Here is a 27,743-nt window from a genome sequence, read left to right as displayed (position 1 = left end):
GGATCTTACCATGCTGAAACTTTTATGTGTCGTCACACTCAAAATAGGATCAGTTGCTCTTTTGTACCTCCTTAAAGTTCACAACATTCATACAAATATCTTACAGTCACATTACCTAGTACTGGTTGTTTTGAGAAGGAGTCACGACGTTGTAATGGTACATGTTTTGTTTGTGATCGCGCTGATGGACAATTTCATTATTTAACGCAGCTATCACACTTGGTAGTCTTGTATCCCATTCACGAGATCTCTTTTCTTTCTGAATTATACTCCTCGCATACTGATATCCAAACAATCGCTCAGCAAGTGTTCGATTAAATATTTCAACAATTGCCTGATCGCAATGAATTGTGGTATGTCCTCGTCTGATTTTGACGTTATGTTTTTTCATCAGAGATACTGCACTAAGAAATTCCTTGCCAGGATCAACCTGTAGTAACTGTGGCAATCGTAGAACACCGCGTTCATCAATTCGTTCAAACGCAGATGTAACTTCAGTTGGTGCTTTATTTGATAGTGGTTCTGCTTCTTTATACCTACTTGCAACGGCAACGACAGTCAACGCATATTTGTATGTGCGTGATTGACGTCTAAAAATTTTAATAGTATCGTGCGATCAAAACAAAATATCTGCCTGATGAACTTCATTGGGAGTGCTATCATCAAAATGTGCGTACTGAATATTTTAGCTGGTGGTAAAGAAATTTGCCATATTGCCTGTCATGCAAACCAATTTTCAGCGATATGACGTGCGAGACTTGCTGCATCAGCAAGGTTACTAATCACTGCTCTACCCCTCCAATATCCTTTTGGGCTATAATAAATCAATCCCATTATTATCATAATAATCGTCCGACTAATTACCAGCCCCAAGTACCAGTTTACCTTTCATCGCAGATTCTACTAGGAATCTAGCAAGTTTTTCTCTGAAAGATTTATTTTTTTAAGAAATTTAATGAGTGAATCAACTTCACATCTGCAATATGTAGTTGTTGTAAATCCTTGTTTTTATTCGCTACATCATGAACGTGGATCGCTTGATCAGTCGCATTTATTGGATACTCTCCAGGTCTTGGCTAATCATTCTCGTCAAGTCGGATATCAAGTTGGGTTCCAGGACCACACTAATTATATCCTAGAAGATGTTTTTCTCCTCGGCATTTAGACCATGGAGCTCCTTGTAATTTTCCCAGTGAAGGAGCGGTATCTCCACCTGTCTTCATACGAGACGAAATAAATATGTATTTGCTTGTATACACTTGCCTGTAAGTACGCTCTTTTAACTTTTTTTTTATTATTGTTGTTAATCCACTGGAGGGGTGGGTGCTCTGTATCGAACACACTATAAATCCATATTATTTATTATATTTGTGCAACATGGATTGCCACAGAATTAGGCAAAGAAATAACTTGGTTTTGCCGTAGAACTATTTGACTATTTCTCGTTGTACATGTGTACAACGTTGTCTAGGGTGAATACGTGTTTTCCCAGGTAAGCGACTTTATTAACATGTACCTCGCCAGAAATTACTTGCGACGAAGGGACATTAATAACATGATATGCACGGGTATTTTACCCTGACTTTTGCTCACTCTCCTATGGATTTAAGTAAGATCGATTTCTAAACCGACACTGGTCGTTTTGGATCACGTCAAGGAGTGTAGGCTCTCCATTGTTCTCCAGCCATAGGAGTAAGTGTTAAATTTACATTTCATTTGATATGCGAAGCTTATTCGGTTTGTAATGTCTTATCGCGTAATAATGCATTTATTACAACGCAGATTTGAACTTTGAATTACAAGTCACTATTAGAGGTTAAATTATTATCATATATCTAGAGATTATACAGAAACTATTATTATGACCAATTTGGTTTTATTGTAGCTGATTGTGACTGTCACTGTGATTGTGACTGTGAATATGACTAGAGCTGTATGAAGCTGTCTGAAGCTGTCTAAAGTTGCTTGGAGCTTTATGGAGTTTCCAGAGTATTTAAGGTTGCGTGCTGTCGATACGTATGTATGTATGTACGTATGTCTGTGCCACGGACGTAGACGTAGCAAATTCAAAAGGGTGCTGTATGTTGTCTGTACGTGTGTATAAGTATGACTGTACATGTGGTGGATCCATAAAGGGTGCAAGCGGCCGATAAGAGTGTGGGCCAACCCAAGGAATCGTGCGACTGTACAAGGGGTCTAGAAGCATACGTTTGGTTCAATTATTGTTCCAATTGCATTTTTATGTTCATAAGATTATTATGAATCTTAGTTGTGTTCATAAGATTATTTTGAATCTTAGTTGTGTTCATAAGATTATTTTGAAACTTAATCGGAGTTCATATCTGAGATTATGTGAATCTCTTTTGTAGTGTAGAATACTGTTTGAAGCGTATCTGCAGTCCATGAAGTTTCTTAGATCTGTACTTCATATTGATTTCATAGTTTTGGTTTATTTTCAATGTGTGAATGTTGTGTAGAGTGATTTGAATCAATCATTTGTTGAGAGCGTGAGAGAATCATTTTATTTTTACATCATATATTTTTCTTTATTAATTCATTTCATAAATTTCCATCTTTCTCATATTGTGTTTATCTTATTCATTTAGTCCAAAAACCCACTCGGTTTCTACTATGCGACATGGATAGCCGAGAGGTCCAAAGCGCTCTCCGTTACGGATCACTGCCATCTCACCTCTGTCTGCGTGGGTTCGAGTCTCAGATTCGGCCAATGTAGGTATGTGAGAAAGCTTGCCAGTAGCTTCTCGTGGGTCGGTGGTTCTTTCCAGGGTTCTTCCTCCACCATTAATACTGGACGCCATGTATAGCCTATCGTGTGCTGAAAAATGGCGTTAAACCCTAAAACAACAACAACAACATGGGTATCATTGATTTTTCTGCGACACGAAAGCAAGAGCCAGTCAAGTTTCTTCCAGTGCTACCAAATTTTATCAGAGTAATTATCGTAGGTCCATCTGGGTCTGGTGAGACGCAATTGTGGCTTAATCTCTAATGAGATGGCTCAGATGGCATAAGTTATATTTAATGGCACAATCTGTAGATGATCAGAGATACTACGATGTACTTAAAGATTTTAATAAAAACGCGAAATTATTGGACGAGGATGGTAATGCTATTATTTATTTTATCACCTATATTAATGAAGCCCCATCTGTAGATGACCTTGGTGGATTTATTAATAATCTCGTAGTATATTATGATGTGATGCTGGACAAACAATCAAATCCATCCCGGATATTTTCTCGAGGCAGACACAAAACACGGATGTGATTTATGTTAGTCAGAGAGATACACAAATACCTAAAGTGATCAGAGATAACTGCGATATTTTATTTGTGTTCTATGGAGTCGATACATATACTCTGCGAAACATTCATCAGACTTGGTGTTCAGGGTATATGGATATGATTAACTTCAAAAACTTGCACATTCTATCCCACACGGATTTATCACAATACATTTACATGATCCTGCGTCGCGATATCTCGTAGGTCTTGATAAAATTTTCAGTTAAGAGACAGCAGCAGGCAGGGTGACGACAAAAAATGAGTGCCCGGGTGGGTAACGAACACACATAAAAATTTTAAAACATAATTACCAAAAATAAAATAACAAAATTGCTAACCCAGTTAAAGGAAATCGCGGTCAGGTAGAGGCTTCGGTTTGGTGTTATTGACCTTGTCATTTCATTTTGTCGTAGGAAGCTTTATTTTCACGAACGGACCCTTCTAAAATGATCTGGTCACTCTTCTTATTGTTCACTCATAGGGAAAATACTAGCTATGTAAATGTTGTCTACAGAAAAAAATCGATGATTCTGTTCAGGTGGACAATTAACTTTATTTTGGACAAGGTCAGCTACAAAATACAATTTTTTACACAACCCATAGCATATAATATACAATTTTTTACACAACCCATAGCATATAATATTCAATTTTTTACACAACCCATAGCATATAATATACAATTTTTTACACAACCCATAGCATATAATATACAATCTTTTACACAACCCATAGCATATAATATACAATTTTTTACACAACCCATAGCATATAATATACAATTTTTTACACAACCCATAGCATATAATATACAATTTTTTACACAACCCATGGCATATAATATACAATTTTTTACACAACCCATAACATATAATATACAATTTTTTACACAACCCATAGTATATAATATACAATTTTTTACACAACCCATAGCATATAATATACAATCTTTTACACAACCCATAGCATATAATATACAATTTTTTACACAACCCATAGCATATAATATACAATTTTTTACACAACCCATAGCATATAATATACAATTTTTTACACAACCCATAACATATAATATACAATTTTTTACACAACCCATAGCATATAATATACAATTTTTTACACAACCCATAGCATATATATATGCAACTGAAAAGGCCAGTAGTATGTAAAGACTCTTTACCTAATCAAATGGTATCCAAATGTTTTGTAATAGTATTGAACAACACATTATTTTAAATAAGCACCAAATTGAACCTACGTTTTAAATCCAAGTAACTCCTGATCAGCGGTTAGTTGTTCATTTTGAAGCAGTTGTCCAAAATACATAGAGTTGTGCTCATTACAGGACACATTTTGCACCATTAACGGCTGACTGAGTCGGACTGGCCCAAATAGCACGAGGGGCAGTGGTCTTTAGATAAAACTAGTATAAAGGGGCAGGTCGGCATTATAGTTACCCACCTGATCTAAGGAAAAACCAAATATCTGGACCAGTCTGGATTTCAAAATCATATTCAGGACGCTGTTGATCCCTTAGGCGACGATGGAGTTATGGTTGCATTCGTTCTTAAGAATTAATGTTACTTACAGTGGCCAAATAGACTGGATTCCATACATTAATGTTACTTACAGTGGCCATATAGACTGAATTCCATACATTAATGTTACTTACAGTGGCCAAATAGACTGGATTCCATACATTAATGTTGCTTACAGTGGCCAAATAGACTGGATTCCATACATTAATGTTACTTAGAGTGGCCAAATAGACTGGATTCCATACATTAATGTTACTTGCAGTGGCCAAATAGACTGGATTACATACATTAATGTTACTTAGAGTGGCCAAATAGACTGGATTCCATACATTAATGTTACTTAGAGTGGCCAAATAGACTGGATTCCATACATTAATGTTACTTAGAGTGGCCAAATAGACTAGATTCCATACATTAATGTTACTTACAGTGGCCAAATAGACTGGATTCCATACATTAATGACGCAGAAGACAATATTACTCTGCAGGTTGCAATTTAGTAGAAAGGGTTCAGTCTATAGAAAGATGTCAACGCTTTTCAAGAATTATTATTCTTGGCTTCTAAAATATGGGGGCGCTCTACAAATGTTATGTACTTCTGAGAAGGTTGTTTGCTGAATCGGTTTGCATTTGCAACATGTACATAGGAGGGAATGTGGGCATACTTCCATGTAACTTTAACGTAATGTGACTGAAATATCTTCGTTTTTTTGTGCTTGTGGTAATTGTATATGATATAAGCACACAGGCAACCTAAATGTCTGCTCTTATGTGCTCGTAACATCAGCATGAATTAGTCTAAAGTATGCTATCTTTAACAATTATTAATATAGGGAAATCGACCAAATTACACCCATGTGTCACAATAAAGGGAATTAAAAGTTGCTTTAATAATACCAAAGATATACAAGGTATTTTTTAAATAGCCAGTTGAACCAGTTAAGAAAACCTAGAAATTCTTTATCTTTATAAATATAACCTTATGTAAAGTACGATATTACAGAGTGCCACTAAAACATTTGCATACATGCATTCAAATTTGAACTACGTTTTGTTTATTTGCACCTTTAGCAGCAGAGGGGGCGAACAGACCACTTGTCTGAAACCTAATTTGCTTAAAGTATAAGCTTCTTCTGAAATAAAAAAAATAAGGTCACTGCAAACCTGACCGAGAGTTATGTTTACATACCAGAGGTCCCCGCCCCCTCTGCTGCTATAATTAAATCATCATCATATTAATAAATGCCACCGGTTAGTAAATCTCACACCGCTAGATTAGCTCGAGAACGATTAGAAGCAATAAAGAAATTTCTTCCTGTTAGAGATTCATTTAGAGAAAACCTACAAGCGCAGCAACAATCACAAGTTGAGTACGAAGAAGACACTAAAAAGTTATTTAAACCCGTCACTACAGCTACTGAAAAAGCTGCAGCGGCTGCCGAAAAAGCTATATGGGGAGATATTGAGGAGGATGATAAGGAGAGGAAAAAGGGTATTTTTCCAGTATTAAAGCAAACCGCTGAGCAAACTGAAAAAATAGCGGCGAGAACTAAAAAAACAAAAAAGATGTTACGAGATCTTCCAATTGATATAGCTGTAGCTCTACCTCTATCTGAAGAAGAAATGCTTGAAGGTATTGGTGAAATTCGTGCTGAATTTATTGCCGACTGGAAAAACAAATTTGGACAAGAACTAATAGAGGAAAACATTAAAGTAATAAAAAAATTTAATGAAACATTTATCAGAGAAATTGTGGAAACTAAAGAAGATGAATTGCTTTAGAAAATAGCAATTAATATACATGATAAATCCCGTGTTTTAAAACCCGGCTTTAAAAATGTAGAAGATAAAGATTTTATTAAATGGATATATCGTATACGTTACAACAAAAGACAAGTCAGCCGTAATGAATTCAGTGAGATTTCTGAGAAAATAAAAAGATTTAGAGAGAGTCCGGAACAGGCAGAACAACAACCAAAAAAAAGGAGTTCAGTTTACAGATATATTTACTGATGAAGCTCTTAAAACTTTTACTGACCGAGATAAATTAGTTGATATTGCTGCGTTTCGATATGAGGACAGAAGAAGATATGTGAAACCTGAATATACTGAATCAATAACTCCTAAACACTGGATTCCTATATTATATTTTGCATCTAAAAATTCAAATATTGATACTAATGATCCAGATTATCAAGATTTTTTAAAGGATGTAAGAAGCAGAGCAAAATCTTCAGAAGAATTAGGTGCCACTGGAAGCGGTTTTCCTTTGGTTGCTCAGGGAAGTGGTCTTATTGCCTGTCCTAACAGTGTTCTTTCTGACGTAGAACGACTAGAAATGCTCATTGGAGGAAAACGAGCTGGGAATAATTCTTCAGAAATTGTTAATGAAATATCTGATATTTTCGAAGATTATTTCAAGGCGGTATTATGGAACGTAGCATTTATCGTTCTCTTATTGATGAAATTACCGATGATTATCACAGCGACTAAACAATTAATTAATCAGTATATAAAAATGATTATACACACTGCTCAACGTGGACCAATCATGGTCAGGGTAGTAAACTCACGACTGGCAAATTACAAAACAATTTACGGAGATGGACTTGGTGATGTTGTTCAGGGTCTATTTAGAAGGATGGCTCCAAAGGCAATACCGATTGCAAAACAATTAGGGATGAAGGCTATTGAGGCTGTTCGTGATAAAATTCCTGGCGCTGTTGGTAATCTTGCTAGTAAAGCGTTCTCGACTGTCAAGGACAGACTAGCTCAATTAGTACGAAGAAAACAGCAGCAACCAATGAAACTGGCCAGCACTGAAGTTATGCCCGCAAATGTCAGTAAAATAATAAATCAAGCCGCAAATCAAAAACTAGCGGAATTATCTGAAGAAGCAGAAAGAAATATAACCGCAAATTTAATGGCGGGAAGTGGTCTTCGGCGATAATTCAGATCACCATTTGGAAAATTAGTAATTATAATAAAATGTTCAAGCGGATATCCGACCCAGCATTTGACATGGATGCACCGGTCCTCAAAGATGAATCAGTACGTGATTATCAATTTTATTCTTATAACGCAAAACAACCAAATCAGCGGGGAAGAATCGAATTACAGGTTCAGGATACAAGTAGATATTTCTTGCCCGCAGAGGCGTTTATTGAAGTAGAAGGTGAACTTGTAAAGGCGGATAATACGCCATATGATGCCAATTTGCGAGTTGGTTTTGTCAACAACGGGATTATGGCACTATTTAGTAGCGCCACATATATGATTGATGGAAAAAATATTGAATCAGTTCAGAATGATGTTGATGTTGCTACAACAATAATTGGTCTAGCGAGATATTCTGATGATTACACAAGATCAGCCCGTCCAACAATGATGTTTGCCAAGGATATTACCAACAACGCTGATCATGTTAAATATAATAAAATACGGACACCACAAAATACTGCATCTGATCCACAACCAGTTGCTGATGGTCCTGAATATGCAGCTAGACCAGGTGCTGCTTTTGATATTATAAAAAGTGTAAATGCAACTTACAACCCAGGATTTGCAACACGCCGAGCAACGTTGTCAGGAAATAATATAAATTTTTCATGTGCGATTCCATTGTCTCACATCTTTGGATTTTGCAGAAATGTTAGAAAGGTCATCTTTGGAGCTAAACACACAGTTGTGCTCGCAAGAAAAAGTGATGATAATGATGCAATCTGGCGAGGTGTTGGTGTTGCTGATGCTGGTAAAGTAAATATAACGAAGCTTTCATTGTGGATGCCAGTAATGATTCCCTCTATTGCTGAAGAACAAAAATTACTCTCTTTTACGGATCAAGGCGGTAAATCATTGCTATCATGGTTAACAGTAACCACAGATGCTGCTCAAAGTTCTATTAATGGTTTATTTACATGGAATATAGCATCACAACAGGGTGTTTCTGCGCCACGACATATTTTTATTGCGCTGCAAAATAATGATCAGACGAATAGTCAAGAACGTTCACATATGATATTTGACAGACTTGGAGTTGATGAAGTTTCCTTGCGGATAAATGGACATCAAGAACCAGCTGAGGACATATTGTTAAATTTTAATCAAAATCACGTAGCGCGTGCATATCATCGTTTGATGTCATTTATAGGACGTGATCAAAACGTTAATACTGGGCTGCAAATATCACAGTTAGATTTTACAACATTATATCCGATTTATTACTTTTCGCTGGAGCATCTTGATTTATCCAAGCAATCTGTCGTTGATATACACTTTCGAGCTCGTGTTACTGACCCTCCTCCTGATATAGCTGGTCCACCCTTTATTCGCGGCACCTACAGGGCGATCGCGGTCATACTCAGTGACAAAGCGATGTTACTTGAAGGTGGTAGTGGTCGAATGAGGGTTATTGATGCACCAGTGGAAAATCTTTAATCACGTTATTTAAAAACACGAGTACTTTCATGAAATGCCATATCATCACGTTAGTGTCAGTCTGACTCCTGGTCAGATTAAAAACCTTCAATCAAATTCAGAAAAAAAAACTGCGGAATGCAATTATCAATAAAATGAGATCAAATCACGGGCGGTCAAAATAAATTATCATTATCAGAACGTCAACTTAAGCATTTCAACAGCGCTAAACAATCAAAAACAGGCGTCAAACTTAATCTCTCTGCGGGTGCGGTTAAAGACTCAATTAAAACAGGAGGTATTTTCCTACTTCTCGGGGCTATTCCAGCAATAATTGCCGCAGCGGCACCTGCCGTAGGAAAAGTATCCGCATTAGGTGCTGTTGGAACCGCTGCTGGAATGACTCTAAAGAAAGCAACAGGGCGAGGATTAAAAAAAGAGGGACCGGATTGAGATTACCGGGATCTCGCTGGGGAAAAGGTCTGTGGCTTCCAGGATCACTTTGTTGATTCCAGCATCAAATTTTGATTTACTTGATTCTGTAAAAATAAAAAATTTCAGAGGTGTTTTTATGCGAGATCAACTACCGGACAGACCAAACAGCGCTGAAACAGGTATTATTAATCTCGATGATAATTCAGGACCTGGTACTTATTGGACCGCATACGCAATTGATTAACGTGGAACCGTTTATTTTGATTCGTACGGGTCAGCTCCACCTCGTGAGTTTATCAAGTACGTCGCGCCACTTCACGCAGCTGTTTGGTATTCAACGCTACCAACACAAACAATGACGGATCCGCCTATATGTGTCAGTGAAGTAATTAATGTGCTCGACGCTATATCAAAGTCCTCCGCGGCACCTCATAAAGTCGTGCATGATTATACAAGTAACCGCTTCGTTTTAAACAGATCTTAAATTATAATGGTTGATATTTACAGAAGATCTTCTTCTACCAGTAAGAAAAAAAAATCCGACGATGATCTGTCGAAGTACGCGACTAAAGATGAACTCTCTGATATTATGAACCTGGCTGGAGTTGACCCAGATGAGGTTGTTATTTTTCAGGACCGATACGGAAAACTAAAAACGAGCAACATCAAATGGAATGATATAGTTCGACGAGTACTCGGTGCGGTCACGGATAACATTCCTGTGTTTACTGACGGCGGTAGAATCAGGGACTCAAGTATCTCGTTTACAACTATCAGAGATGAAATTGCAAAAAGCGTTGCTAATCGTGTAAGAAGCACCGGCGACACAATGACAGATGAACTCAGCATGAACGGAAACAAGATAGTGTTAAGAGATCCAACATCCGACGAAGATGCCGCAACAAAAAAGTACGTTGACGTCAACTACAATACTGTAGATGGTAAATTATCCACATTGCGGGCAGAGTATGATGTGCAGGTAGGCTCTTTTGGAAGATTTCGAAGAAATTTTCAAAAAGCCGATGAATCCATAGATAAATTCTTCGGCACTCCACAAGCCGTTGACATAAAACTCTCTGATATCAAAACTAACCTAGACACAACTAAAAAAAACATTAGAAGATGTCGTGCGTGGAATTCCTGATATCGTTAACAAAATTAGTCTGATTAAAATTCCAGCCGGAATAACTCCCGGGCATATTACCAATATCGTATGCACAGTGTCATCTGGATTCGCAACATGGTCACAGCAAAATAAAACTATCAAATATATCTCAACAGTCACTGGCGTGTACAGGCTGTCTGTGTTTAGTGCTGCAAAATTCGAGATTTTCACAACGTATCCATGGTGTCATTCCACCGACAAGTTTCCTGGAGTTGTGTCTATCATATTAAATAGCGGAAACGAAGAAATATTTATTCTGGAAGCAGCTGATAAGAAATTAACCGCAGCATCTTTCTGGTGGTGTCTAGAATTTGTAGCTGAAACACCTCAATTGGTTACTGTATAAAATATAATGAGTACCTCAGCATCGTATATATACAATCAAGCAAGTGAATGGCAAACGAACTTAAAAAATCGAGTCGAACAATACACGGTAAAAATAAAGAAATATCGACGACGACTAGTTATCGTTGACGTAATCGTTTATTCAGTATCCGCTGCTGTTGTGTCCACCGGCATGTTATTATCAACGATAACAATAATGGCGCCAGTAGCCGTAACAATCTGTATTTCAGCTACAACATCAATTGCAGGTGTGCTCAATATCACTTCAAAAAAGATAAGTACTTGCACGAATAAAAATTTATCCGATTACATGATAAAGTTGCATACGGTGACGGTAGCATACTCTTCGTTGTTATCAGCAGGTCCTAATGATGGAATTATATCTAATTTTGAGTTTACATATACAGCTGTACTGGTATTAAAGGCACAAGTATATTAAATAATGACATCACTAGAGCTACTTCAGCAGATCGTGGCAAACACAACTCCGCTGAAAACAGCGATGATCTCAGTAAGTTCGATTAATCCTGAATTTAACGTTAGTTTTCCAACTGCGATTCCAGTAAAAGAAATTGCACTAGCACAATTACGAGTATATCACAGTTGGCCAAATATCAGATCGAAATTATTTAATGATACACAAACAAATAATTCGCTTGTATTTGCTAATAAAGATAAAGATGATGGAACACCTGACTGGAACGTTGTTGGAATACCAAAATACAGTTATGAGATTGAAGAGATCAATGAAGAATTTACGCGCAGAATAAAATCAATAACGGGAAAAATAGCAAAAATATCAATTATAGTTCATGAGCCGACGCTATCTTCTACAATTGAGATACATTCACCTGAATATGCCGTTGATATTTATCAATCATCGATAAGATCCGTACTAGGTTGGCCTGATATTGCGCCAGAATATCATGGACCACCAGAACCACGTCGGGATGATTTTATTACAGATGAAAAGAAATTTATAACAACTCCATGGTATCGAGGTAGATATCCTTGGAAAGGAACTACCTATCTTTTCTCTGCTCCTGATGGTGAAATTCTTCCTAAAATAATAGAACAATTGTATACCCATGATGATAAAGTGAATCCAATCATCAATGAAGGATTTATTCAATCATATTCTGATCCTGTTAATTCTGAATTTGGACGATTAATAAACGAACTGCGAAATTTCTTTTCTGACAACTACAGTGATGATGTGAAACAACAAATCATTGAGACGATAAAACATCTAAATCAGGTTATATCAGATTTTAGATACGTCAATAAAACTAACATTCGGAATATGATTAGCTACGGTGGTGATTTCTTTGAAATTTATAAAATACGCACAACAGTGACCCTTAAACAGTTGTTTCTCAGTCATTACGGAATAACTGAGCAACAATTACCAATATTTGTGATACCAGGGATTAATGCCGACGAACTAGTAAAATCACTCAACGATCTTATCAATAAGAACTTTCCTAATATCACCGAATCATGGAGAAAAATAGCCCCACCTCCGCTTGTTCTCAAACATAATAACGATCCATACGGCGGCGGCAGACATGTTTCACAGGGAGTAGTTAATATAACATCGACAATCGCAGTTAATCTCGTTTGTGATGTGAACGATGGTAGCTATAGCATAGATCTTGGAAAGTCAAATCAGGCTCAACAAGGATACATTTTATACACGTTCACACCACAAGTACCCCCTGGGGATTTGATCGTGCAAGTACCAACCAATCCTGTTTATCTGCGGTGTCATAATAATATGTTAACACGAATAAATTTTAAACTAACTGACCACATAGGACACTTAATTGACGTACGGGGAGAGGAATTGATTGTGAATCTGTATGTGAAATCTTAATGATTTTTCAGAAATATTTTATTCTGAAATAATTATTATAATCTGAAATATTTTATTCTGAAATATTTTATTATTGATGGGGTGGTTGGTACTTAAAATCATGTAAATCAATCAGTTTGTTTGTTTTGATGGGGTGGTGGGTACTTAAAATCATGCAAATCAATCAGTTTTGTAAAACAAATACTACAAAAAAATATTATTCAAAAATATTTTATTATTATGGGGGTAAAAAATCATGTAAATCAATCAGTTTGTTAATTCTGATGGGGTGGTTGGTACTTAAAATCATGTAAATCAATCAGATTGTTAATTCTGATGGGGTGTTGGTACTTAAAATCATATAATTTGCAATAATTATTATATTCAGAATTTTTTTAAAATTCTGATATGTAGTTTATTATTCTATTTTTTATATTAACAAAACAAAATAAACTTCTAGTTTGCCATCACATTCTAGGACACACAAGGACAGCACAACCCAGAATTCGTAGCTTGCCACCGCATTCTACGAGTTCAAGGGCATAAATCCCCATATAAACTCCTAGACTGCCACCGCATTCTAGTAAGTTTAGAGGATACATATAAAGACAGTACAACCCCATAAACTCCTAGATTGCCACCGCATTCTAGTAAGTTTAGAGGATACATATAAAGACACACACAACCCAGAACTCGTTGCTTGCCACTGCAATCTACGAGTTCAAGGGCATAAATCCCCATACATCCCAATAACTCCTGGATTGCCACCGCATTCTAGTAAGATTAGAGGCGATATGACCCCAAAATCACTTCTTCCCTATATATAGTTCCAAAAACTATATGTGGGTAGTTGGTCAGGAAAGTTCAAGTTTTGCTAAGTGATCTTTTACAACCTCGGCTAATTGCCTATAACATAATAAATGTGTCATAGCCAAGACAAAACTAATGAAGATTGGCTTTACTGAACTATCTTTAAATAGCGGCTATTTCATTATTTCACGTCAGTGTCAAATATATAATATTAATCATGTTGTGTTTGCCACCGCACACTAGCAAGTTTAGAGGCGATAGGACCCCAAAATCACTTCTTCTCTATATATAGTGCCAAAAACTATATATGGGTAGTTAGTCAGGAAAGTTCAAGTTTTGAACTCAATGACCTGACAAAATCGTTAATACCAGGTATTAATAGCAACACACTAGCAAGTTTAAAGGCGATATAGGACCCCAAAATCACTTCTTCCCTATATATAGTGCCAAAAACTATATGTGGGTAGTTGGTCAGGAAAGTTCAATTTTAACACAGCGTATAAGGCCAGTATATATAGTGAAGGAACCCGGAAAAACCCATAATTGGGAAATTTTTCTGGGTTTTTTTTCCGCATCATCAAAATGATATGTATCTCTGCAACGGATCTACTATTATACAATGTAATTGCAGTTATTTTTTCTGTTTGTAAGTTAGAAACCATAAATATCCTTGTACGTGTAATAATTACGACGTAGATGGTTAAAATACATCGCAAATTTGAAATTGATGTATTACAGAAATTTTTCGCTTACGATCGTAAACACGTATGCAGATTTGTTTAAATCATAATTTGTCTGAAAACTTAGTTAAATAGTCCTCTACGGATTTTATAGATCTGTCACTGTCATTATTTTTTTAATCATAATATCTTTTAAGTTCTCTGTATCGCTTATCACCACAACGAGCACATAAGTGTGTTTTTTCTCGCACTCCAGCACCACATCGCAGACACGGTATTGGTCCTAAGTTTCCACGGTGAGCACTCTGCAAGTGTTGTCCGCAAAATTCGTTTTTACAGGATTTATTACAGCGAGTCGATGAGCCGATCATCAACCATTTGCATTGAGACATTATATATAATATTTTTCATTTAAATACTTGTCTGAAATATAATATGAGCGAGTTCGATAGATTATCCCAAATCAAGCCCTGGAGCATGGATAAATTTAATCTCGACAGAGTATCTCCCGACCTACCGATGCGAGATCTAGTTGATCCGAAAAATAAAAGCTTGATTAATAAAATTCACGGCGCCAAGAAAGAATTTCACACAGATGGTGCATCTTATATATGGTCACCGTTCAAGATTATACGCAACGGTGTCATCGACGGTACGATGAATGACGAACGAGCAGCAACTATCATTAACTACATTGACAATCGCAAATATCTTTTCAGAATAAAATTTGTCGTGCTAACAGAAACAGATAATTGGATTATCCGTGACAAATATGATCCTGTACACAAGGGTGAAAAAAACTGTCGTACTAAGTAAAGATTCTAAACCAGGTCTACTGACTGGCATTGACAAACCGTATTATGAGCGAGCGTATCCTGTGACCGCGGTTATTTATGGAATCTATGTGATAAATGAAAAACCTAGCGTTGATAAACTGGCGCCGATGAAATTTTCAAAAATAAACTCTGTGGCTGAACGAGTAACAGAACATTTTACCGTTTCGACTCGTGGAAACGGCTTAACGGATAAAAGACGTAAAATAATAAACACGTGGGGAGAAATGGTTAAAGATACCGGGGCGTCAATCAAAGATGTGGCTGAACTAGGGAAAAAACTAAAGTTCCCAATAACCGTAGCGACGATAACAGGAGAAATATTGTTTGAATCAAAATATAAATCAGAAGGTGCTTCGATCGAAATTATTGATCATAACGCACACGCATGGACTAGCGCAGTAACAGTGTTTCCACAAAATCGAACTGTTAAAATTTTACCGCGGAGACATGTTTGATTTTATTAACGAAATAAGTAATGACGATCCTGTGTCAGTATGGTTATTTCAGAGTTCTTGCGTGGAAGAAAAAAATAAATTTGATCAGTTTGTAAGACCTAATGGCGTTATTTATCGAAAAGATCTTCTCCACGAGAAAATGAAAAATCTTGCACTGCAATATACTGATGATACTGACGACCTATTGAGCAACTGTTTTACTGTTCGGTCAGTTGCGGATCATTTTGCTAGGAAAAAAAGTTCGTGGAAGCCAACTAGATTTGATTTTCTCAATGACATAATATCCACTTGTGTCAAATACGGACACGGTGGATTGTGGAATACTAAATACGATCACAGAGATGTTATTTCGGTTAATATGGTCGCGTGTTATCCCGGAAGTTTTCTCGGGTACGGAGATTGTTCTGTGTACTTTGAGCGATTCGGTCATCCGACGCACGAGATGACACGAGTATCAATAAATGGACCATTACCTGATTTTGACCTGACTGGATTCGCTCGTATCAAGTCATTCGAGTTTACTATAGGACTGCATCCAATTTGTTATGTTTGGTTTGGAAAACATTTTTCAGAAAAAATGTGGGCACCAATAGTACTTTTACGATATATGCTTGATTGTGCGATGTTAATATCGTTGACGATCAGCGAAGCAATTATATCATCTGGGAAACAAACCGAAGTTTGGTTACCACAACAAAAACAGTATTCTGATGATGAAAATCCGGATAAAACAGATTACGAGAATAAAATTACGAAAGATCTTGGCAGAAAAATAATTGGCAAGTTCACTCAAGGAGGATCATACGATCATAAACGACATTGTGCAAGATTGATCATGGACGATGCTGAATTAGATTTTATAATCGCTGATACAGCGAAGAAAAACACGTTTATAAATCGAGATATAGCTTTCTTGTCAAATGGAACTAAACTAGGTACAATTGTGAGCTACATGGACGGTGAGTCACCTCAGTATACTCATTTAAGATCATCGATGCTCGCATACGTTTCGATAAATCTGTTATCGATGATAAATAAGGTTTCTAAGTTTGCTGTCAGAGTTGCCACGGACTCGTTTTATATCAATAAAAAATATTCAGGATTGTTAGAACAACTACATATCGATACTTGTACACAGTGGGGTTCGTGGAGAATAAAAAAAGTAAACATACTCGATTATTCCGAATCCGCTGATGTTGCGATTAAAGATATTTATTGTAAAAAATATCAAATATTAAAGCTATCTTCTGCGCCATCGGTGTACGATCGAATAACCAGAAATAAAACGGTTTATCTGAACGGACCGGGAGGGTCTGGTAAGACGACCCGAGCAATTGAATTATTTCAGAACTCAGATATGATTGTTTTAACTCCTACACATAGACTCGCGCGAGAGATGAAACGACGAGGGGTACAATCGTGTACTTATCACAGCTTCTTCCGATGGAAGGGTGACGCATGGACTTCTTCGAGGATGGGTGAGAAATATATTCCTCGGAATATCGTTTGGGATGAAATATGTACAGTACAGTTAGAAACATTAAAAACATTTCTTGATTGGCTATTAACAAGAAATACTGCTGTGATAATGTGTGGCGATCACAGTCAACCACCACCTTTTGTTGGACCATCTCCACATGATTGGATGAAAGATTTTGTTGACCACTTCGAAGAAGTGACTGATGATCATCGAGCACTTGATCCAGAATTAAGGGAGTTTAAAAAATTAATCAGATTACAGCCGAATAAAATTCAATGTGAAGTAATGCGTGAAGTGATTTCAGAAACACCCATGAACGACTTTTTGCGCGCGTGGAGACCAAGCGATTTGATAGTTGCAAGTATAAAGATAGTCAGAGACACACTTCAACGGGAATTGTTTCAGTTACAACGAGAAAAGTTTCCAACGTTGCCAGTTCCGTTATGTTATCGACCAGCAGATACACGACGACAAAATATTGACGTTGATATACCAGGACAGATCGAGAACCAGAATCTAGTGTTGAATGATATTGTCACAGTTGATGTCAATGTTGTTGAAGATGCGCTAAAAACAAATAAATCCCCGTGGACGCTAGGATACGCGATGACTATTCACTCATCTCAGGGATTAACTATTTCTGATACAGTTGTTTGGATCGTCCATGATCGTATCGAGTGGTCAAACCTAGCTTATCTCGCAGTATCTAGGGTCAGAAGAATATGTCAACTACGAAGGATTATCATGAACGAGTCAGTGATCAATGATGATGATGCTGACGGTGACATAATAAGAAAAAATTTAGCTGGTTATAAACAGTGTAAAAAAAAAATAAACGTGATTTTGATCTTGACGTTGAATTTATTAATACGCTGAAGCAGCAGCAGAATAATCACTGTGCGAGTTGTAATTGTATAATGTTATGGCGGTATCTGAAAAATGATCCAAGACAATTTACCATAGATAGGAAGGATAACCATCTTAGCCATACACGAGAAAACACGATGTTGACCTGTCTTGAATGTAATCGACGTAAGGGTGCTAGTTAAGTGATTGTGGTGGTAACTGAGTGTCCTCGGGAATTATTTGTAGTTGTTCACGCACAAATCCACGTTGAGGAGCAGTTGAATCTAGTCTGTAGATTGCTGGTCTACCAGTGGATCTTGTTATGTTTGATATCTTTTGTGTCGTAATACTCCAGATAGGATCTTTTTTTACCACCTTCAAGTTCACCTCGTTCATATAAATATCTTACGGTCACATTACCTAATACTGGCTGTGTTGAAACATCACGTCGTTGTACGGGTATATTTTTTTTGGCAATTGCGTTAATAGGTTTCATGTTGGTCGTTCGAGTAATCTCATTATTTAATGCGGCTATCACACTTGGTAATCTTGCAACCCATTCGCGAGATTTTTTATCTTGAATAAATTCCTTCGCGTATTGATATCCAAATAACCGCTCAGCAAGTGTTCGATTAAATCGTTCAACAATTGCCTGATAACGATGAATTGCAATGTGTCCTTGTCTGATTTTGACACTGTGTTGTTTCATCAACGATGATACTGGACCAAGAAATTCTTTGTCAGGATCAACCTGTAATAGTTGTGGCTATCGTAATGGTTCTCGTTGATAAATTCGTTTAAACGCATCGGCTACTTCAGATGATGTTTTCGTTGATAATGGTTTTGCCTCTTTATATCCACTTGCAACGTCAATGACAGTTAACGCGTATTTGTATGTTTTTCTACGTACAGTATCATGTGGTAAAAACAGAATATCTGCTTGATGAACTTCATTAGGAACACTAACATCGAAATACGCTTACTGAATTCGTTTCGGTGATGGTAGGTAAATTTGCCATATTGCTTGTTTGGATAACCACGCTTTAGCAGTATATTGCTTGACTTTTGCTGCATCAGCGAGTTTACTAATTGCTGCTTTACCCCTCCAATATCCCCTTGGACAATAATAAATTGATTCCATTTATAATTAATTACCAGCCCCTAATACGAGTTTACCTTTCATCGCAGATTTTACTAACCAATTAGCTAATGATTCTCTGATATTTTTATTTTTTATGGAATCTAGCGAATGAATCAACTTCAAATCTGCAATATGCCCATGTTGTAGATCTTTATTTTTATAAGCCACATCATGAACGTGACATGCTTTATCAATATCATTTATGGGATACTCACCTGGTTTTAGTTGATCTTGATTGTCAAGCCTGATATCAAGTCGAGTACCAGGACCACAATAATTATATCCTGGTAGATGTTTTTCTCCAGGGTATTTAGCCCATGGGGTTCCTGGGAAATTTGACATTAATTTAGCAATATCACCACCATCTTTTGTGGGTAAAAACGAAAACTTTTTTCTGTTACATACTGCACATCTTCCACCATATGCTATTCTCGCATTTTTTGTTGTAACCTTAAATAGATCGTTAGTTGGAGTTTAACTATGCAACGTAAACAATACAGATTCATATTATTTATATATGGATATAACTGATTTCTCAGCGACACGAAAACAAGAGCCAATTAAACACCATCCTGCGTTCGATCAGAATGATAATGATAATACTAGGTCCATCTGGATCGGATAAGACGCAATTATTACTTAATCTGATAATGAGATGGTTAAAGTGGGATAAATTGTATTTAGTAGCACCATCAGTTGATGATCAACGATGTTATGATGTACTTAAAGATTTCAATGAAAACGCAATATTACTGGACGAAGATAAGGATGTTATAGAGTTTATAACCGATATTGATGAAGCGCCGAGCGTTGATGTTTTAGACGGATTTATTAATAATTTATTTGTATACGATGATGTGATGCTGGACAAGCAATCAAACCCTGGCAGAATTTTTTCACGTGGCAGACATGAAAACACTGATGTGATTCATGTTACTCGGCGATACACACAAATACCAAAAGTAATCAGAGATAACTGTAATATTTTAGTTATGTTTAATGGAGTTGATACGCACAAGTTGCGAAATATTCATCAAACTTGGTGTAGCGGTGACATGGATATAATTAAATTTAGAAATTTCTTTTCACAAGCACAATCAACCCAGCACGGGTTTATAACAATAAATTTACATGATCCTAGAACAAGATATCGTATTGGACTTGATACAATTTTTGGATAAATTGATTATAACAATAAATTTACATGATCCTAGAACAATATATCGTATTGGACTTGATAAAATTTTTGGATAAATTGATAGCAGCAGAGGGGGCGGAGACCTCTGGTATGTAAACATAACTCTCGGTCAGGTTTGTAGTGACCTTATTTTTTTTTATTTCAGAAGAAGCTTATACTTTAAGCAAATTAGGTTTCAGACAAGTGTCTGTTCGCCCCCTCTGCTGCTCCTTTTGACCACAAACGTTTTCCTGCAAATAGAAATTTAAAAAGTATGATTTATTCTTATATTAGTATTAAACATTAAGATTGTGCGATTTATTCGACCTTTAAATGCACGGACGTGTTATTCCTTTGTGCTTTTTGATCATTATTCATGGAACCATATATAATCTTACGCATCTTTGTAAATAAATTGTTTATGAAAGATGGGGAGAAAAAACGAACAGAGTCATCGGGCCTTTCTTGACGTAGAAATGCGGCAATGGCATTCAGCGAATTCCCCGTGTTTTAAACTTTAATTTCTTGGTTTTTGCTGTTGTTGTGAATTTTCATGTAGAATTGCTAAACCGATACGATATTTGTAGATGCAACTGTGTCTATAGTTTTTCAATATATATATAAAAGCCATTGGTACAAGATATACTGCCAGTTGTTCGTAAGAAATGTGATGTGAATTCATGGAAAAGTTTACATTACTCATCTTCCACTTTCATGTTGTCGTGATGTGCATTATTTTATCAAATCGCGAATGATGCTGGTCTCTAGGACGTAATAAATATTTTTCCAAGGAAAACTTTTCAAAAATGGTTTAGTCATTTGAGTCCGGTTCTGATATTTGTTGTCATAGCGATGAATAGAACATCTTAAAATGCAGCAGCAAAGATAGCACGCGCCTCACAATTTTAAAGTATCTAATTCTATGTATTTATATATAATATTTTGCAAAAAGAGAAGAAGAAAAACAAACATACATTTTGCCGGCCAGAAAAAAGGTATATAGTCTTTTCGCGTCGCGTCCATTTGCTATATTGGAGTGGAATAAACGTTCTGAAGTTAATCTAAGATTATTAGTGCCATCCTTAAATTACTAAATGTAGGACTTATGGTCCTTAATATGGAACTCAATTTTCGATCGGTGAGATATTTTTCTTCATCTCTATTAAATCTTCCATAAAATCAAATTATAAAATCTTTTCGCCACACTAGCTTTCTGAATTAGCAACGTTTTTATTCCTGTTGTTTCTCAGTGACTGACACTTGTCTGTTCGCAGCAGATTAATCGAGGCTGAATTTAGCTTTTTCTCACCCTGCATTGTTATCTAATTAATTTGTTGCCCATAAACCTAGTTGTTTATACGAATTAATAGGGACACCTTCGACATTGATGGTCTTTCAATGGTTAAATGTAACATGTGTTGGCAATAAGTCACCCATCAAAATCCATGAAGTTTTAATTTGCAGTTTCGTAGATCCTATTCTGGGTTTTGTACAATTTTATAACGCTGAATAAAACATAAAAATGTATCCACTAGTCCAGCGAGTTATATAATTAAATGTAGTTTGGAAGTTCTATAATACAACGACTTGTACATTTAAATCATTAAAAGTGAAGCACAGCATTTTTATTTTATTTTCATGGAGACAGATACATGCATAGCAAATGCTTGGCGATAAGACAACAAGGTCTCAAAAGGTCCACACCCATAGCTCGGAAGCTCAAACTTCTAACTTATTTTCGTCTTATTTTCTGAATTAAGCTAAAGATAAACTTCATCACAGACAGAGCTTTATGGTTTAAAGCAGGTGTTCGACACTATCTGATGTCCAAATAATTATGTAAGTAAGAAAGGGTCCGGGTGTGAAGGGAAATTTTGAAAATACATGTACATATGACATTAAGAAACCGCAACATGATTAGTACAAATATTGTATCTTTTTATAATTGGTAAAGATTGCACATTAAGATTAAAAGTTGTTGAAAGTATTTACGTCAAGAAATTTCTTACTCCGTGTAGAATATCTTTGAACAAGTCTATCTTTTGAGTTTCTTTTATGGATAAAATTTTCGCTGGTATCTGGTCGTCAGTCTCAATAACAATTCATTAGTCAAGTAGGAACGTATTAAATTTATCATTTGGAAAATAATTCTCAGTAGATTTCTGTTTGAATTTGATGTAGGCATTTGTTTCGGGGCAGCGTTATTAAATTGAAGCGTATAAAAATAGAATTAAGTAAGCAGAAAATGTTTTGTTTACATTATAAAACTTATCACCTATGTGAGTACATATCTAACTTAAATATTGCACATTGATTGTTTGTAAACTGCACCAGGACAATAAAGTTGTCAGCAAGCTGCTTATTCTTAGGGGTAAAGAAGCAATTATACATTGAAACAGAGTTTTCAAAAATTCCATAAAAGAACAAAATCTGAGTAGGTACACTTAAGTTTAGAAGTTTCAGGATAGATGGAATAAGACCAGGATCTTTTATCCTCCTTTCGTTTTCTTTTAGGGTTTTCCTAGATTAAGTAAATGTAGCACAAAATGAAATCATAGAAGATATAAATTATTGTTGCGAAGAAATATATTTACATCGTCTCTCATTATGTCATGATTCCTTAAAGTGACACTCTTGATGCTGATGAATGCGGCAAAATTATCTATTCCTCAAATATTTAGGTAAAGAGAGTATTCAGCAGTGATGTGTCCAGTATGGAAATGCGGTAGCATAGCTGGAAGAAGGTCGGACTCATAATCCAAAGGTTGCAGGTCATACCCAACCTTGCCACCTCGAGTTAGCTCCAAATTTATTGATATCATACAGCCACCAATGTGTTAAAAGTGCCGTTTAAACAAACCAGCCAAAGAAACAGTTCTATTTCTACTAGGATTATATTAATTCTGTGCATCATCATTTTGAAATCATGAAAAGCGAATCACTTCAAAAGGCAATTTTTTCATGGTGTCTTTTGCAATGAAGTTGGTTGAAAACATGAAATACAATACCACGTAGTCTTTCCTTCAATCACTCTTCCTGCCTTTATAAGTCCGTCATTCATGCGGAAGATCTATATAAAATGAAAGGGGATTCTAAAGTCTCTCAGTCCTTCATAAGCCACAAGGTGTATATTAAAACAAATGAGTTGCGACATCCGTTAACAGCTCAGACTTCACTGTTGCAATATAAACACTCACAGGAATATTGGCACAAAGTGTACAGTTAAAACGACTAAGGTGCGACATCCGTTATCAGCTCAAACTTCACTGTTACAATATAAACACTCACAGGAATATTGGCACAAAGTGTACAGTTAAAACGACTAAGGTGCGACATCCGTTAACAGCTCAAACTTCACTGTTACAATATAAACACTCACAGGAATATTGGCACAAAGTGTACAGTTAAAACGACTAAGGTGCGACATCCATTAACAGCTCAGACTTCACTGTTACAATATAAACACTCACAGGAATATTGGCACAAAGTGTACAGTTAAAACGACTAAGGTGCGACATCCGTTATCAGCTCAAACTTCACTGTTACAATATAAACACTCACAGGAATATTGGCACAAAGTGTACAGTTAAAACGACTAAGGTGCGACATCCGTTAACAGCTCAGACTTCACTGTTACAACATAAACACTCACAGGAATATTGGCACAATGTGTACAGTTGAAACGACTAAGGTGCGACATCCGTTAACAGCTCAAACATCATTGTTATAACAGAAACACTCACAGAAATATTGGCAATTGTCTCAGTAGCAGAATTAAGGCAATGGCAGAATTTAGGAAATAACTTGGTTCTTTTTAAATGTCAGAAGAGTGACCTTTCTTCCGAAAGTACCCGAAGTACGGTCATATAACGTCGTCTACCCATTTTACATTAAAAGCGCATCTCAGTAGGAAAATGAAAATCACATTGATTTTTCGGATCATAATCTGGCAAGTGGAGGAGATGGATCATAATCGGGCAAGTGGAGGAGACGGATCATAATCGGGCAAGTGGAGGAGACGGATCATAATCGGGCACGTAAAGGAGACATAAATTACATGCAGCTATCTGGGTGTAATTTTTCTATAATAATAGAGGAATCTAAAAAGCCCAATCAAAGACAAATAAAATTTTGTATATAAAACGTGCACATTGAACAATTTACAATCTTGTAACTTATGCGCGTTATACGTTTTTATGCTTTCACGAATGGGATCATACTTGCTTTAGAGGGCATGATTTGCTGAGGTTGGCATTTATGAACACAAAGTACTTTTCAGTGAATGTTATTTTCTTTTATTAACTGCCTATCCCATCAAAAGTATTTATCACCTTCGCGTTTCTAACTGAAACACCTGCTTATAATGAAGTAATGGATGTATTATTGGGTCAATGTGTCAAAGTTCACCGATGAACTAAGTGGTTTATGTAAGTGCAGACTGGCAATTTATTAGGTGGGTTGAACATTGGCGGTACGAAAAGCGAGGTGAACATGACCGGAGCTGTAAATTTGGATCGGTGCTGAAAATAATCTAGCTGAATGGTAAAGTGTACCCCTTAGGTGATTTAATATAGAGGTTTCAAAATCATTGTTGAAAGTACTTAAATCAGTATCGCTTGAAGTGGAGTTTATTTAAAAGGGCTGCCGGTAGAATGTTTAAGAGGATATTCAAAGTCACGAGTAACAAAAGTCTCTCTCTCTCTCTCTCTCTCTCTCTCTCCCGCAGTACACAACTTAATTTACACTCTAATTACTAATGTGACAAACCATGATACCTAAACAATAACACACAATCAGTTCTTATATTTTTCAGTTATAATTCAAATAAATTTGCCGAAGTTTCTTAATCCGTCAGTATACCTACTACAGAACAATTCTTTAAACTTGAAAGCGTCGCTATTCCTATAAAAGCAAGGTTTAAGGTAAATACAGCTACTATTAATACAAATCAGCATACAATAGTCTAAGGGTCTGCTAGTATCACAAAGCAAACACAGTCTTTCTTCTCTAGGAACATTCAAATATCGACCACCTTCAAAATGTAATTTGTAATTAGAACAATAGCTAGCCTGTAAATTTAACAGGTAATTTTATGAAACAAAGTATACAAAAAATATTATACAGGTCATACCTTTCGAAGAATTCCAAATATCTGCATTCCATTTACATTTACGAAGGTCTTCAGCTATCTTTTCTGACTAGAATATGTATACTGAAACTCTCATCAATAAAATCAATGTGTTTGTGGTTATATCGTACAGACAGTATCTCACTTAGAATAGATGGGGCGATAAAGAACGAAACGTTTGGTTTGACTGCCTCTAAAAAAGTCTTATTTTAATTCTATTCAATCTAACCTTTATATATTAAAAGTGGATAACGACCAAGTTCACCATATGCCATACATTAAAGAGTACTTTTTTGACAACAGAAAATTATCACAGAAAATGTAGATGGACTCCAATAGTTCAATAGTTTCAAATTCAGAGCCTCACATCCAAAAAATATGATGAGACGATAGTGCGATCAAATAGTTTTAGATGTATATGGATGGGAATTTGTGTTCTCCACATTTCTGTCAAAATGTAAGCAAAAATAATCCAAGCAACAAATAACATACAAACTCTGTCTTGTACTATCGCGTTTCTAAACGAAGTAAATATTCGTGTTTCGAAACGTCTCAGTCGGAATAAGCATATTGCTTTCAACTGAATGATCTCTAAGATTAAATGAATTTAAATTAAATTACAACAAATATTAGAGTTATAATATTTGAATCGTTATTAACTTAGAGTTTCCTTAATTAACAATTAACAATATTCTTAAAATGCAGTCTAACTGTATTGAAGATCAACTGCACTCACAACAGAACAACCGTGTTGTAAAAGTTGCAATAATGTACTTCAAGACTGTCTACCTTTACACGTGTTTTGAAGCAAATACATTTTGTAAATCATTCAAGAAAACAGTACACAATACAGGAGATAAAGTTTGACTTTGTCTGACACCAAATATAGTGCAGAAGAGTTTGAACCTTCTGCTTTAAGTACAACACATGACTTGATATTTTCATATCTATTATCTACAATTGTTAAATTTTTATATCCTTTATATTATATGTCTAACAATTTCATGCATAAAATAATTCAGCCAAACGGAGTCAAAAGCTTTCTTCAACTAGTACATATTAATTTGTTTCTCTAAGTCTCAGAATTTCAATAACAGCGTTCAAATTAAAATGTAATCTTCATCAGAATTCCCTTTCCTGAAACCAGTTTGATTGTCTTCTAAAATAGTAATATCTTCAACATATCGCGAGGTCTACCATTAAGTATAAAAGTAAAATGTTCATCCATGCAATTAAGTTAAGTTATAAAGTTATAACGTATCAAGTTTGCTTAGACGTATATTCATTTATAATCCAGCGAACTTTTAGTTTCCAAACTTGTAATGGCTATAATGATCACCTTCGCTGTAATCACCAATGTTGAAGGATGGAATTCATAAATTTCATATTTTACCTTTTATATTACCTAACATATTTTAAATAGGTTATCTAGGGTTTGTCACTAAATGAACAAAATCCCTAGGTACTTGTCCCTGGGACGAACGAGTTGAAACAGTTTCTCGTCCCTGTCCTCAACACAGTGCATCTCTCCACTACACTGCGTATGAATCTGAAGAACTATATTTACCTGATTCATCCTTGATACATACATGGGTCAAAACCATGTAAATATTATGTTGTAATACATAAATGGGTCAAAACCATGGACATATTATGTTCTAATACACAAATGGGTCAAAACCATGGAAATATTATGTTCTAATACACAAATGGGTCAAAACCATGGAAATATTATGTTGTAATACATAAATGGGTCAAAACCATGGAAATATTATGTTCTAATGCATAAGTGGGTCAAAACCATGGAAATATTATGTTGTAATACATAAATGGGTCAAAACCATGGACATATTATGTTCTAATACACAAATGGGTCAAAACCATGTAAATATCATGTTGTAATACATAAATGGGTCAAAACCATGGACATATTATGTTCTAATACACAAATGGGTAAAAACCATGTAAATATTATGTTCTAATACACAAATGGGTCAAAACCATGGAAATATTATGTTGTAATACATAAATGGGTCAAAACCATGGAAATATTATGTTCTAATACACAAATGGGTCAAAACCATGGAAATATTATGTTCTAATACATAAGTGGGTCAAAACCATGTAAATA

This window comes from Sinohyriopsis cumingii, chromosome 2 (genome assembly GCF_028554795.1).
Source record: "Sinohyriopsis cumingii isolate HCF-2022 chromosome 2, ASM2855479v2, whole genome shotgun sequence".
Lineage (NCBI taxonomy): Eukaryota > Metazoa > Mollusca > Bivalvia > Unionida > Unionidae > Sinohyriopsis > Sinohyriopsis cumingii.
The sequence above is the reverse complement of the archived record's forward strand: the minus strand, read 5'-3'. Positions refer to the sequence as shown.